Below are 15,465 nucleotides of genomic sequence, written 5' to 3'. Positions count from 1 at the left end.
CTCTCGTGTAAAGCTGAACGGAGGCTGCACTTACAAAGGAAACACAGCACTTTTTATATATGTCCCACGCAATGAAAGGCATGTCACATTCTGCTTTTTCAATTGAAGCATGCCACAGCCCAGAGGATCGGTTACTGTCAGAAATTCAACTTGAGAAAGGCCCTTCAGATCAGTAAGAAGAATGCTACCTGCCAGGAAATGAATCAAACCTACAAAAAATTACTACAATTTGATCAGAAATATCACTGTGATAGGCCGCATGTCATTTTTCACTGCAGTAATCATAATAAGGATATAGTGGAAAAGGACTAAGAAATATCCATCAAGTATAATTAGAAAAACTGGTAAAATCCAATCTTGGCTTAAGGTTATTCTTTTTCTTTTTCATACTTAGTAGAGATAAGCAGATGTTAGGTGGTACCTATTTCATATGCATCAAAACTACATATAAAACACAAACTAGTAAATACAAAAAAATAAACAACAAAATAACTGGGATTACTGAACCTGGAAATAAGAAAGTTGAGATGACTTCATAATGCGTATGAACAAGTGAAAAGGGAAGCAATCCATATATGCTCCCTTTTCAAAAATGAAGGCATTTGGGATACATTTTTTAACAGATAAGATATAGAAGTTTCCTATTTTATAAGTTTAAAAGTAATTGTGTTCCTGAGGGAGGTCATGGAAGTATTCTCAGTTTTTCAAATAATTTATGCTGACATTTAAGGGCAAAATGAAGAAACAGATGGAAGACTTCACACACACAAAGACAGAGGGTGTATGCCTGAAAGGTAACCTGGCAGTCTTCGGCCAATGGAGCAAGTGATTGAGAGCACAGCTTCTAGGAGTGTCCCTTGGGTAGCCGCCAGCCACACTTTGCTATCTAGGACTTGGACCATGGCTAGTCTGGATTGAGGTGTGCTGTACGTATAACATCCACACTGAATTTCAAAGACTTAATACAACAAAGATCTAAAACATCTCAATAACATTTTCATAATTGATACATGTTGAAAGGACAGTCTTCTGGATATATTGGGGGGTTATACTAAATTTCAAGGTTTTCTCTGGTTTTTAATGCTGGTACTGGACCATTTAAGATTACATATGTGAACTGTATTTGCAGCTTGCATTCAATTACTATTGACTGGTGCTTCTCTAGAATAGACTACCTGAGTGCAGATCCTGACCCCAAGCACGTCACTTACTATTACTGCATCTGCAAAAGGGGAATAAAAATAATATACCAACTTCATAGGCTTTTTGAGAGGATTTCACAAATTAATACATGGAAAAAAGCAACTGGCACATAGTATATGCTCAACAAATGTGTACTTTTTTAAGATTTATTTTTATTTATACAAGAACGGGGATATAGGCCAGATGCGCGGGAGGGTGAGAGGATTCACCAGAGCAAGAGCAGGGAACAGAACAGTCAGACTGACTGAAATACACTGCTGACAGGAGCAGCGGGCTAGACAGGAGAGGTCTACGTGCCATGTGGGTTGCTCCGAGGCCAGCGGGAATCGAACAGGCACTGCAGAGGCCGCGGACAGCTTCACAGTGCTGCACTCAACCGCCTGTGCCACCAGGGAGGCCCAAATGTGTACTTTTTAAAAAAAAATTTATTCATACAAGAACTAGGGTACAGGCCAGATGTACGGGAAGGGGAGAGGATCCACCAGAGACAGAGCAGGGGACAGAATAGGCAGATGAACCAAAATACATTGCTGAGGGAAGCAGCGGGCAAGACAGGAGAGGTCTGCCATGCCATATGGGTTGCTCCCTGGCCAGCAGGGAATCGAACCCTCACTGCAGAGGCTGTAGACAGCTTCCTAGCACTGCACTCAACCTGCTGCACCACCAGGGAGGCCCAACAAATGTGTTCTTAATACAGATTTTCCCTGCTCTCTGAAAGTAGAGCACTGCTATGAAAACTTTTGTAAGCCAAAATGCACAAAATGAAGAAGCAATAACCATCGAATTAGTTGGGAAATATTTGAAGCATTCCCAACCCCCCCCCCAAAAAAAATAACCTAAGAATCAAAACAAGTAGCACATAAAACTTAAGTACAGTCACATATAGTAAAAGGAGGAATAATAGGGTAAATACACAACCTGAATAAAGAAGGTTCTGGGGGAAGAAGCTTGGTGTTGCCACTGCCTGGGGTGACAGCCTCTAGAATGGCTGTTGAAAAGCAAACACTGAACACTATTTTCGCTTTCTGCCTTTTGTCATAAAGTGAAAATCCTCTTTGGGTTTCTTTCGGTAAGTGAAATAGGTACTAAACAAAAGAACCTGCTTTATCAAAAGTCGCTCTTTTGATAAAAGCAAAGTGGTTTGGCACAAACTTTGGGCAAGTGGGAGGAGGCTTATAGCCATGGCACAAGCCCTCCCTGTGGAATAGTCTGATATGTAGTTGCTTGTCCTCTCAGCACCCCTAACGACGGGAAACTCACAGCTCTTTCAGACAGCCTATCACACTTCCAGACAGTTTATCATGTGAAAAAGTTCGTTGCTGGAATGAGTAAAAATCTCACTTTATAACTTCGAATCTTCTGAATTCCTTTATATATTATTGTGCCAGAGGCAAAGAGAGAGCTGGTCCTATTCCAACACTATATTTCTATAGAAATTGTTAAGAGACTTTGGCATTAGAAATGGGTTATTATGTAGTCCCATGGAAGTTCAAGTCAAGAGACCTCATGCTGACCCAGCAAAAACACTTTTAAGAAACAGATCTTCAGAAATGTGATTTTTTTCACACCACCTGCTAAACCAAAGAACCATCATCTTCTTAGTGAAGCTCCCATTTCACCAAGGATGCTTTCCTTTCAAGATGTGCAGGGCCTCCCTCGTGGCGCAGGCAGTTGAGCGCAGCGCTGTGAAGCAGTCTGCAGCTCTGCAGTGCCGATTTGATCCCCACTGGCTACAGAACAACCCATATGGTGGGGCAGACCTCTCCTGTCTCACCCGCTACTCCTGTCAGCCTTGTATTTCAGTCAGTCTGCCTGTTCTGTTCCCCTCTCTGTTTCTGGTGACTCCTCTCACCCTCCCGCACATCTTGCCTGTACCCCGGTTCTTGTATAAATAAATCTTAAAAAAAAAAAAAAATGATGTGCAGGGTGCAAGAAGGACAGACAAGGTCACTCACCCCTGACCAGGTTGCTCAGTCCGGTCTCGGGAATTACCCAGGCCACCACCAGTCCACCCCACTTACATCTGAAGACTGTTTTGTCCCCCTTTTCCTGCACTTCATGCTAACTTCAAAAGCTAATTCTTTGCATATTCAGTAGAACAGTTCTGTCTTAATAATAAGCCACTAATGAGAAGGAATATCATGTGGATTTCCTAAATTTGTCTGGATTTTCTGAATTTTGCAATGGTTTCTCAAAAAATCAACACTTTTATATGCAATGTCTCAAGCTCTTTATAATTCTAAGGTATTTTAATCTTTACACACAAGGTCTGTGCCAAATCAAAACCCAGAGTATTCCCATATTCCCAAAAGACACTTCTACCTCCAGGTAGAAGTGATTCAGCAATATTCTCTCTGTCAATCATCTCCATTGTGTGTGGAGGTTCTGGCAGTGGGTGAGTGTGTGTGCTCTTGCATTAGGGAGGAACTCCCACAGAAATTGAGATTAAACTTAATGACCCCAATTTCGGGCCCTAGGGCAGTCTGGAGTATCACAAGCGGAGCAGGTCTTGCAACCCAACAGATTGAGCTGAAACTTGATTCTGGTTTAACAACTGCACTGGCCTTAAACCAGGTACCAAAGGTTTCCTCAGCCTTTGTTTCTTAGTCTGAAAAGTGGGACTACATAATAGTACTCACTTTGCAACATTATAGTGATGATTAGGCATTCTGATTCTAATGCACCTAATTGGGTAAGTAGCATGTCACAGATAATCAGTAATTAATATCACTCACTATCTCTCAGGATACTAAGCTGACCTTAGAGATCCTCAAAGGGCTGCCACCCAGGCCCCACACTGTCAAATTATCCTCAACAACATTTTCCAGAATTCTCAGTAAAGAGAAGTAGCCTTTCTCATTCAAATCCTTAACTCTCATAACTCCACAAGAGATGCTAATAAGAAAATAGATTCAATCAAACATTAAAATTAGACTTTACCACCTGAGTTGCTCGGACAGAGAGAGGGCTTTGTGAATTGGCATAATCAAAGAAAGCTCAGTGGAAGTATAATTAAAACTGGGCCTTGACTAATAGGCAGAATTTGGATAATGGAGCTGAGGATGAAGGAAAGCAGTATTTGGGGCCCTTTAAAACAGGTGTGGCTCTTGTGAGCAACTTAAAGCAAACAAGCCCAATAGAAAAAGGTAATAAAAGTTCATGGCTAGTGTCAGTAAATTTGATGTAGGACCTGGAACGTTATAATTTCTGGTTAAGAAAAAGCATAAATTGTGTTTTTCACGGCCCATCTAGAAGTTTTTGTCTTCAGTTTTAGCTTGAATGGATCCAGAAGAAAGAACCACAGAATTTTCTGTAACAAGCTGTAGGGTAAGGTAAAAAGTATTAGGCTTTTCTGCCCTCCCGCCATTAGGATAGATGACGGAAACCTGTGGTCCTGATGGCGGGCACCTGGATTAGGGTGTAGGCAGAGGTACATGGGATTCACCTGGGCTGAGACTGGGCTTTTAAGGGCCCAGCACGGGGACACCAGCAGAAGCAGAGAAGCAGAAGAACCATGAGAACAAGGCCACCAGAGAATGCTGGAGAGCCCAGAAAGAGTGAAGACTTGCTGTCAGCCTCCCAGCCCCCCGGCACCCCTGCCTGCCTGCCGTGTACCTGGTAAATCCCAATAAGCTGAAAAGCCACTGACGGCTCCAGGACTCCTCCTTTCCCCAGTCTGCTGGATCAGAAAACCTGCTCAGTGTCATTCCTGCCCTTACACAAGCATTCAAAGTCATCACAAATCCCCTCTCATCCCCAAGACTGGCCAGAAGATTTTCCAGCTCCTGGAATGGGTCAATTAGGGCACAATGAAGCCCCGTTAACAACACATAAGCACAAAAATGAATGGAAGTCAATACAAAATAAATTGAGTTAATTCTGAAGACTAGAAATGGGGATGGAAAAAATAATTACTTTTTTCCCCAAAAGAAAAAAGCCTTGTTGAACTACTTTCACTTACATACATTTCAATTAAGGGTCTGAGACAGCTGTGGGTAGAAGGATGTAGAGTTGCAGATGAGCTGGGTTAGAAATTAGGCTCTGCCCCTTCCTTACCAAGAGTGTGGCTTGGTAGGCTTATTTTACGGTTGTGGTAAAAATCTCTTTACAACAAATTCCAGTGATGGTAGTGTAGGGTAAGTGAAAAAGTGTCAGGCTTTTCTGCCCTCCCACCATCAGGATGGATGATGGATCCCTGTGGTCCTAAATGCATGCCTGATGGCGGGCACCTGGAGTAGGGTGTGGGCATAGGTAGATGGGCGCACCTGGGCTGAGACTGGGATTATAGGGGCGGCGTCACGGGATGCCAGAGGAGAATGAGTAGCAGAACAAGAGAGCAGAGCAGGGGAACAGAACCAAAAGAAGAGAAAAAGAGGAGAGAGCGAGCAAGAAAGCAGTAGAACAAGAGCAGAACCAGCAGAGCAGCAAAGGAGAAGCAGATGCAAGACGACGCCAGAGAGCCCAAAAGAATGAAGACTTGCCGAAGGTTGGAAGGCCTGGCAGCCTCCTGGCCCCCCTGCCTGCCCAGTAACTGGTAAAAAAATCAATAAAATCTTGAAAAACCACTGAGGGCTCCAGGACTCTCCTTAACCCATCTGCTTGGATCATAGAGATCCTGCTCTATGCCTTCCTGGCACTATAGGTGGTGACTTCATATGAACTGGTAACCACAAGAGTCTAGTCCTTTTGGGCTCTTTGTTAATAAAAATATATGCAAATAATATGTAAGTGTTTCTAACACATGTAAATGTTAGATAAGAAAAATTAACATGTAAATTTAAACAGACTTCGAGGTCACATGGTAATGCCTTTACTCTTGGTATGAGTAAAAATATCAAGGAAGATATTTAAAAATATCTTCCAGGTAGTAGAGCTCCAGCATTACACAATCAGAATAGACCCCAGCAACAATCCTGGAGGTGGTCCCAAGGCACTCCTGCCATACTAAATGGGAACTCTCGTAGAGGCTGTAAGGACAGATGATCTAGAGTGCCTCGGGGAGGTCCCATAAGACTAAAGTGCTGCTGGGACCTTCAGGGGGCTCAGAACAGTATCTGGTACCTACTGGCACAGAGTATTTCAATATTTTTACAATCAATAGGCTTGTATCAAGCACATAGACCAAATCACCCAGAATATGTCTTACGTAAGCACAAAAGGCAGAAATCAACAGAGGAAAGCCCGGAAGCAAACTCTGCATGGAGGATTACTGCCAGCCTCAGTCTTATTATAATTAAAACCTTTCATTTATTGTACTACTTGGTATGCTTTTTAAAATGATGACCTGAAAGAACCCAAAATTAAAATATGCATTTTACAAAACTACAGTCTAAGACCAAAAAGCAATGGTGCCTAACTGCCATGAAGTTGAGAGCTTTTCTCAACATTGTGATTCTTCCAGAAGTAATGAGCTGTTCACTAACATAACACCAGGGCACAAATCAACAGCCAACCTTCATGCAGGCAAGTGGAACACAGCAAAGGGCTTCTCTCCAGTCGAAGCACTGAAGAATTGTTTGTTCATTATTTACTTAGGATTCTGTTTTCAACTGCAGCATATTTAATTATAAGAGGCTCACAATTAAAATATGCCTAGAGAGGCAAAATCAAAATCAAGCATCTTGTGCCTCGCTGCAAAATACCTAACTCCAACAATGATAGCCTTTTGTTCCATGGAAGAATTATTTCCACATTTTTATGGATCCTCAAATCTAGGTCAATGCCCAATCTTCCCTTGATAATGAGGAGCTCCTTTTTCAACTTCAAAAATTCTACAGATTCCCATATCACAAGTTACACTTTTAGAATCCGTTCATTGCAAAAATACTTAATGACCAATAACTAGTCAAATAGTGATGTTTTTTCAAGTACTGTGTTTTATTCCTCACTCAAGTATATACACTCCTAAAATATATTAAGAGTGTAGTAGTGCCAGGTCACTTAAAAGTTCAGCTTACAAACCAAGCGTGATTCAAGTTCTAACTCCCTGCAACAATGCTGAGCCCCCGCAGCAGTGAAACTCTATGCAATAACATTTTCAGGGTTGCTTTCTAAATTCTAACAAAAGACATAGAGTAATTGGATTTCACTAAATTCTAGCTTCCCCTCCAAATGAACTGCTTGATCTAGTAGCTATAAAATGTTCATAATAAAATCAAGGGTGGATTATAACTGAAAAAAAAAAAAAAAAAACACTAAGTATCTGTATTTTGCATAACTGGCCAACTCCAGGCAACAAGGTTCAGAATGAAAGTGTTATCCTAGGAATTCAATGACTGATCTCTATTTCCTTCTCATTCAAGAACCACCCACAAGCTGACAGGGAGCTGCACCTAATCCTCTTTGGCTTCCTTTCATCAGTAGCTACAGTTCACTATTATGAACAACCACCCATGAAAATGTTAGTAAAATCATCAATAATAATCCCAATTAATGAAATTTTGAAGGGTGAATAAAACATTTAATTTCTTGGAGCAAGGGCGCCACAGACTTCACATCTGCTGAAACAATGATCCCACTCAAGCTCACAATTTCTAACATTTCCAGAGTTGGAAGTGAAGTTTAAAAAAAAAAAATCCTTCTACTTTCACAGGTTTAACGTGTTAATTATCACTTAGATATTAATCCTGTTAACAGCTCTAAATTAAGGACCTGTGTTATATTTAGGAAGCAGCCTGGTGTTAAAGTGAATGCAGCTGCTTCTTTTATAGTTACATACTGGAAAATGTCCTCTTTTAAAAACATAAAGCACTTATGTGCAGTTCCTATTCAAAAATCCAAAAGCATATCTAAGTAACTCATGTAAATTAGTTTTGATGCTGTAATACCCTCTAGTTATTCAAAAACTCATCCTTTGCAATTCCATCTGCAGAGCGCCTCTGAAGCTGTGTTGTTAATGGTGTTGTTCTTTTCTCCACCAAATTTAAGTTGTCACTGCTTAGAATTCTTTAATCTGTTTGTCTGGATTGGGTGTTTAATGTATTGTATCATTTGTCGGTTTGACTCTTACCTCAATAGGGCCAGTCAATTATTCTTCATCATTCTAGTCAAACTTTTGAAACGATGTTATTACTTTAACGCCTAATCTTTCTAAAGGTGTGCAGAACATTAAAATTGCCATTTTGGCAAGATTTTTTCTTTGAGGTAATCATACGACTCCAGCTTCAGTTTGTGAAGTATAATTAAAATGAGTTGACATGCGTTGGAATTTTTTTTATTTGTACGCTCCTCTGCCACTAACTTAGTGCTTTTTTTTTTAATTCTCTTATTCAGTCTGATTTACAAGAAAATTTTTTACAGATATCAATAAAAGCCTTATTTCTTCAAAAACATGATTTGCATCAAGCAGACAAGGTCTTAATAACCTTTCTTATAAAGTACATTTTAGCAATACCATTTTTCTTTACTATTTTACCTCTCTCAAAAAGGCACATTCAGCAGAGAACAGAAAGGACCTTTAGTTGCCAGTTTATCTATGTCAGTACTCAAACAGTGGAGTTTGTGTTTATACTGTTTTTGTGATCAGTAACTATTTTGTATCTGCCTGACAGTTTTGCTGCTTCTTAGCCCTTCTCTTTAGTAATAAACATCTTTGATTAAAAACAATGGAGAGATTAAGTAACACTGCACAGATCATTCTTAAAGTAGAAATTTAAATATTAAGGTAGACATACTGTAAGCCCACTTGTTAAGAACCCTCAACAGATTATCAAAGGCCATGAACAGTAAGCAATCATTTCCTGGACCACACAGCTCCAACCACTTATCACAGGTTAACCTAGAATCCTCAGAACTAGGTGATTTATAGGTGTTCTTGGGTTGTTGGAACTATCCATGCTGGCATGCAAAAGTATCACACATTTTTTAAATCAACAATTACATCTGTGTGTTATTATGGGCTCAGAATTATCTTTGTAACTTTTTTTACTTAAATTTTGCATAGTGTTTCCAGGCTTCAACTCCCAACAGGTAACTGAAAAAATGCAATGCCCACATAAAGTAAATAATTCCAAGGAATCTACTCATTCAGCTCATATAAACACAGAAAACTGTCTCATTAAGTTTTAAAAGAAGGTTCCTTGTATTAATGACATCGAGGTTTAAAAGCAGCAGCCCATCAAAGTGAAGCCTCAAGACCAGGACTACATAGCTTTCAACCCACAGATGCATCAGTTTTTACTCATCACTGGATAAGACTTCTTGATTTGATTAGTAACATCCTAAGTGGTCTTCATGATGCCTTAACCAACTACCAGAGTGGAGTTAATAGCACAAAAAGGCTTCCCTGGATGCAAAGGACCTCCCAGTTACCCAACAAACCCACTGCCTGACACTGCCAGAGAGATAAATGCATCACTTTGACATCCAAAGATCATATGTGCAAATGAAACTCTGATACCCACATGCACCAGTGCCCGCACACAGACACGCACATACACCCCACAACCTGGTTAGCATGTACCCTGCCTGCATGGATTACCAGTTCTGTGATAACAGAGCACCCACAAATTCACTCCTGAAATCAAGACTCTTCCAGTAGACTTATTACCACAAAACACATAAAGGTGGGACACCGTAGGCTACCAGCAGACCATGCTGGCAACAAACAGCATCAAATAACCCCTGCATCTTCAACAGAACATGCCAAAGTTCCCATGGTCTTAATCAAGCTCTCCCTTGACCACACAGAACTGAACTGCAGTAGCTCTTAACAGATATCCAGCATGATTCGAAGAAAAAAAGTACCAGTAGCGCATGAGTCCTTATCCTGAAATAAAGTTTTTTCCCTTGTATTTAAAAAGAGATCCAGAAAGCTAAACGCCCCCCTCCCCAAACACACAAATGCCAAGCTCTCTAACTTCAAGACAAACAAAACATCAAAAGGGGGAGGTTCTATTCGCATATATAAACAACTTTAATGCTTTGGTTGATGTAAGTAAGAAAGGAAAGGTGATAGGAGTATACAGGTGATGGGTTGAAAAACACGCGTGATCTCCATTCCCCACCCTCACGCCCTATTCCCAGTCTTCTCTTGATTAACAGCGTGATGTCAAACCCAAACCTCAAGTCCCATTCTCCCCAGTTCACCCCCTGTCGCCCCCAGGGACAGTGGAAATGTAAACTGTTGCTGCAGCCTCCTGACACTTCACTGATAAGCCAGAGGAAGCTACAAAACTTCTTGGCTCGCTCAGCCATCCTCCAGGGGCACTGAACACCCACGCGCAAATTTCGCAGTCAGCGTTACTAAAAGGGAACCCTCAGTCAACCTGTTTGCAAAGCCCGCAGAACTCCCAGATCTCCTCCTGGGTTCCTATGCACCCCGCACAGGATGGGGTATCCCTGGCTCCCTTCACGAGCACCCCTCCAAGCAAGAAGTGTAAGGAACAGAGCTCCTGCAGCCCCAATCCTACGGCTCCGGCCGCTTGCCAAGATATGTGCCCAGTTCTCCGCGTGGAGCATCTCCGCGGGTCCAAGCCAGGGACTCCGCACGCTGCGCCCCAAGCAGCCCACCCTTCCTGCAGCCCGAAGCTGAAGGTGTCCGAGACGCTCTGCCTGCAAGTTCCCGCGTCTGGCCGGGAGAAGGGGCGAGGGAAGCTGCCCGGGGAGTAAAGAGCAAAGTGTGTGCCCCAGCCCCGGGCTGCTGCCACCCCTCGCCGGCACCGGCAGGGGCGAGGGATCCCCAGCTCCCGGCGCAGCGCGCCCGCACTCACCCGCCTTGCCGGAGCCGCCTCTGCAGCCTCTGCGAGCCGCCGAGCCCCGAGCTTTCCGCGCGCAGGAAAAATGGTGGTGTGTGTCGGGAGACCACCCATTCCAGCGTCTGGCAACCCGGCGGCGACTCTAGCTCCTCGGCTCTGAAGGAAAAGGAGGAGGAGGAAGAGGAGGAGGAAGGAACAGCGCAGTCGGACGCCATCTGCTGTACACCTCTGCGCCGCGATTGGCTGCCCGGCGCGTCCCCGGGAGCCGCGGGGCGCGGGCCGCGGGGAGCTACCTCGTCCCTCGCCTCTCCCGGCAGCGGCTCCTCGCCCCCTCCCCCACCCGCCGCCTCCTCCCTGCCCTTAGTGGGTGCAGCAGCCCGACCCTGGGCTCAGCACGCTCCCCTGGGCGAGAGCCCCAGGCACCTGGACTCAAGCTAGGGTCCTCAGCTCCCCGAGATTCTTTTCCGCAACTTTCGGGGTGCAGTTGCGGGTCAGGTGAGAGCGTCTCCCCAGCTCACCCGAGCCGGGGCCACCCGAGCCACTAATCGCCGTGAACAGGGCCAGGCAAGTGCTTTGCGCCCCCGGGATCCACGAAGTGATGCTTGGGGTTAGGAGTGCTTTACCCCCCACCCCAATTTAACCACCCCAACGCGCTCGCGCGAACACCCAGACACGTTGAATGAAGCACACAAGGCCATCCTCCCCTGTCCGGATGCCAGGGCGTACCTCTGCAGTTCCCAGGCACGAGAGGGCTTCGGTGTTACAGGGGAAAAAGACAAAGAGGATCCTAGTGGGATATGTGGAAAAGAGAGAAGGGGGGAAATTGGAGGTGACTCCGACTCCGAGGAAACACCGGAAGCTTGGTCCTCACCTGCCTGTGCGTCCCTCTGTTCAGGGGCTCCCAGAGGCTGTCAAGCCATACCCACCCAAGTCTGGGAAAACCTTAGCCGGGCTAAGGTTGCAGTCCTAGGGTTTGGGGGTGGGGGGACGGAATGCGGGGTAGGAAGGAGCCAGAATTCTTTGGCATCTGGGTGGTGGATGCAGGAGGCTGCAAAACAGAAGAGGTGGGAAGTCCAAGCCTGCCAGGTGAGGCAGAAGTAGAGGGAGCATATGGGGAGTCTAGGAGCAGAGTCACAGCTCTGAAGTCGTTTGCATACTCTGACTTGTTTCAAACCCTCCTGTTTTGTTTTGTTTTTTAACACCTTTGATCTAAGGAACTTCTTAGGCTTGTTCAGAGAGATGAAGTTTCTTCAAAAGGGAGAAAAGGGGAAAGCATGAGGACTACCTATTGCCAATTACGGAATATTTTACCTGTCATATCTCTATAAATGTGTGAGCCCAGGGACAGCAGGAATTGTATCTTTTCAATTTTATCCAATGCTTGGCACACTATGGGTGCTTGAAAAGATGAAAAATAATCATGAGAAAATTAAAGCTTGATGTCATTGCATAAATTAGATTAAAGAGATAAATAGAGCTGTTAGGATTGTCAAGGGAAAAAAGAATCAAAAGAATTTAAGTGCACTGAAAAGGGAAACCTGACTATGACGGTGAAGGGTTGTGATCCATCTTGTTGTAGGACTAGATTCTGAAAGCAGGAAAGGGAACCCACCTTACTTAATATTTTAAACAGCGATTGCTATTATCCCAACGAGCACTACCATCACACTCTGTTATGCTTTTCTTTCTGACATCACTGTCTTAAAAATAAATCAGCTGCTATCCAGATCCTAGAATATTTCCCCAATTCCAAAACCATGACATTATTCTCAAGAAGTAAAATGCCACTCCTGTAAGCCTGGAGAAAGAGAAACTGGTCCATTATGTTTTATTGTAATCTCAATATATACAGATCAATAGCCAATGAGTTTCATTTAAGTAACTTCAGGAACATCAGCCAAAGAAAAGCATTTCTGTTTTCCTGAATGGTTGCATCCAGCTTTCCCAGATTTTAGCCTTCCCAGAATCAAGGCAGCATTTTCAGATCACATACCACGCACATACATGCATATAGTGGGAAGATCTGTGTTTGTGGTCCTTCTGGAAAGAAGCCATCAAGGACAACTTTGGAATAAGTAGTTTATGGACTATATACTCTTCAGAGATAGTGACACGGATATTTTTCTTTAGACTGATAACTGGATTTCAACATGCAACCTAAATTAATATGTCAGCCCATTATCATTAACCCATTGCTCAACCCATGGATCACTTATGATACACATAGGAAAACTTCTGTGTATTGTTTACATGTGTGCTCTTGTAGTTTGAGTCTAGGATATAAGAGGTAATAGCTATATGACAATTCTGTCCTAGACCCTGGGTCATCTTAAAAACAAAAAGAAGAAATTCATAAAAATGTTATCTAAATTATTTCTGAAATGCAAAGAACCATGATCATTAAACATTAATGCCTTTGTTAACTGGCTTTAAAATACAGAATAGTCACTTTTTATTAAGGCACTGTGCCAACAGTATTTCAGTACAGTCAAATAGTATAAGGTGTCTGAACTTTCTCTGACATTGTTCAATTGTATACACGTCTGGGAGAAGATAAATGTAGACATTTCTAGTTCAAACTCCCAATTTATGTTTCAAATACATATTTTCATGATTATGTGAGTTTTTTGTGAAGATAGTCAGCTTTACTCCTTAATAAAAGCACTGCCCTCAACATCTAGATTGGGTTAGAAACATTAAGAGGGTAACTTAGGCAGGGAAGAGAAACATTGCCAATAAAGACAGGAGAGTGAGGGGGGTGGGGGAAGAAGAGAGAAGTGCAAAATTTTTTACCAAATAAATGACCAAAGAAAGAACTTGGAAGAAAGTAGCCTTGAAAAATAAATGACATCATTATATGTAAAGAATAGAGCAATGTTCCAATGTGGAAAATAACCTGGAGATTATAAATTCCCATAACCCCAAACACACAGAAGCCAAAGGCTTGAATCACCTCTAGTGAGTACTGAACAAAACACAAGAACAATGGGAGAGGAGAGGGGGAGGAGAGGAAATGGTCTCTGGGGCCAGGTCACTAGTGAGAACCAAAGGGGAGCCACCAAGGAAAGTAACCCAGTACTATCCAAATGCTATTGGAGTTTAAATTTTCTTTTTTGTAGTAGTGTACATTTGCCATTGCTCTTTCTCAACATGATGTTCTCTATACAGTCTAACAAGCTTGGTAGGAAAAAGGCTGTGTAAATAAAATAAACAAGCATTGGCAATAAAAAAAAATAAGATATAAAGAAGGCATGTAGAGAAAGAAGCCAATTTAAAATAGAAGTGAGAAATGCAAGTATCAGCCTGTATCTTGCTGGGGCTCACATCTAACAAGTAGTCATCCTTCTGTCATAGTTTACACTTAGTCTATACTAACCCATCTATTGAAGTAATTAATTGAGTCAAATAGTTATTTTGCAAGGTGAAACAGGAGGGGGTTAAGGGTAGGCGAAAAGAAACCATGATTGTCTCATTTACACAATTCATTCAGGCCAACTCCAGGTTGGATAAGAGTCTATGGAAAATCTGAACCTTTTTTCCTGCCAAAAAAGAGCATTTAATCCTGGCATAGGAATGTAAATTTTGAGCTTGGTCCAGTAATTTGATTTTGATGTGTCAACATCTTAAAATACAATGTAAAGATAATGTATTGAAAAGTAGTGTAGTGGAACTCCTTTGGCTTCTGGCCCAGCTCAATCCCTCTGAGGTGCCAAGACTTTCCCAGCAGACACTCAGCATTCACAGACTCACTTAGTCCTGAACCATCAACTTCAGTCATTCCTTCATCAAGTATCTATTGAATGTCTACTATGGATCTGGCACTGTGCGCTATGTTGGTAATTCAGTGATATAGTTGTAGAGTCCTTGTCCTCAAGGAGTTTCCAATCTATTAAGGGTTTTAATTAATAAACAGATATGTAAGTGATTATAAACATATAAAATGAAAGAACAGAGTTTTACAGGGTGGGGAAGGAATGTCATAGAAAGGAGCAGGAAGGGAGGGTCAGACCAAGTAAGATCTCAGAGGAAATGAGGTTTATTCTGAGGCTCAAATGATAGTAAGAGGTAACATTTTTGACATTTTTCTAGATACTAAGCATTGGTCTAAATCCTTTACGTGTATCCTCATAACTCCCCATTGAGTCAGGCACTAGTATCAACTCCTTTTTTTAAATGAAGTCCTAGAAAGCTTACATAACTTACTTAAAGTCACACAGCTGATAAGTATGAAAGCTAGGATTTGGTGAGGCATTCTGACATTAGTGTGCACATTTTTTAACCACTAAGATACACTGCATCTTATAGTAGTAGACATCATCCAAGAGAGAAGATTGTGATATGACCAGAGATCCTATGGCCAGAAGAGCTTAGCACGTAAGCGGGGAGGAGGCCCAATGGACCATGGTGGTAGATGTGATGTGGAAACATACACCTGAGGAGGTGTGATCCTATGCCTCTAAACCACATACAATATTGTAAACCAATGTTACCACAATTAAAAAGAATAATTAATTTTCAAAAATTAAGTGAATACAAAAAAAAATCTCATCAAGGTTCATGCAACCTG

General features: G+C 42.4%; 1 protein-coding gene across 3 annotated transcripts in view; it reads right to left on the bottom strand.

Annotated features, from left to right (window-relative positions):
- Positions 1-15,465, bottom strand: part of THSD7B (thrombospondin type 1 domain containing 7B) — a 1,502,545-nt gene that overhangs the window by 811,649 nt on the left and 675,431 nt on the right. Inside the window, exon 1 of one of the 3 annotated variants that reach the window (XM_054699696.1) lies at positions 10,914-11,056. The exons of 1 other annotated variant lie outside the window; for it this stretch is intronic. The gene's annotated coding sequence lies outside the window, so the exon portion shown is untranslated. Of the gene's footprint in view, positions 1-10,913; positions 11,057-15,465 lie in introns of those variants that run through there. One more of the 3 variants, XM_054699695.1, reaches the window with a different exon arrangement.

This window comes from Talpa occidentalis, unplaced genomic scaffold (assembly GCF_014898055.3).
Source record: "Talpa occidentalis isolate TD23 unplaced genomic scaffold, MPIMG_talOcc4v2.1 talOcc4.3, whole genome shotgun sequence".
Classification (NCBI taxonomy): Eukaryota; Metazoa; Chordata; class Mammalia; order Eulipotyphla; family Talpidae; genus Talpa; species Talpa occidentalis.
The sequence above is the reverse complement of the archived record's forward strand: the minus strand, read 5'-3'. Positions and strand labels throughout refer to the sequence as shown.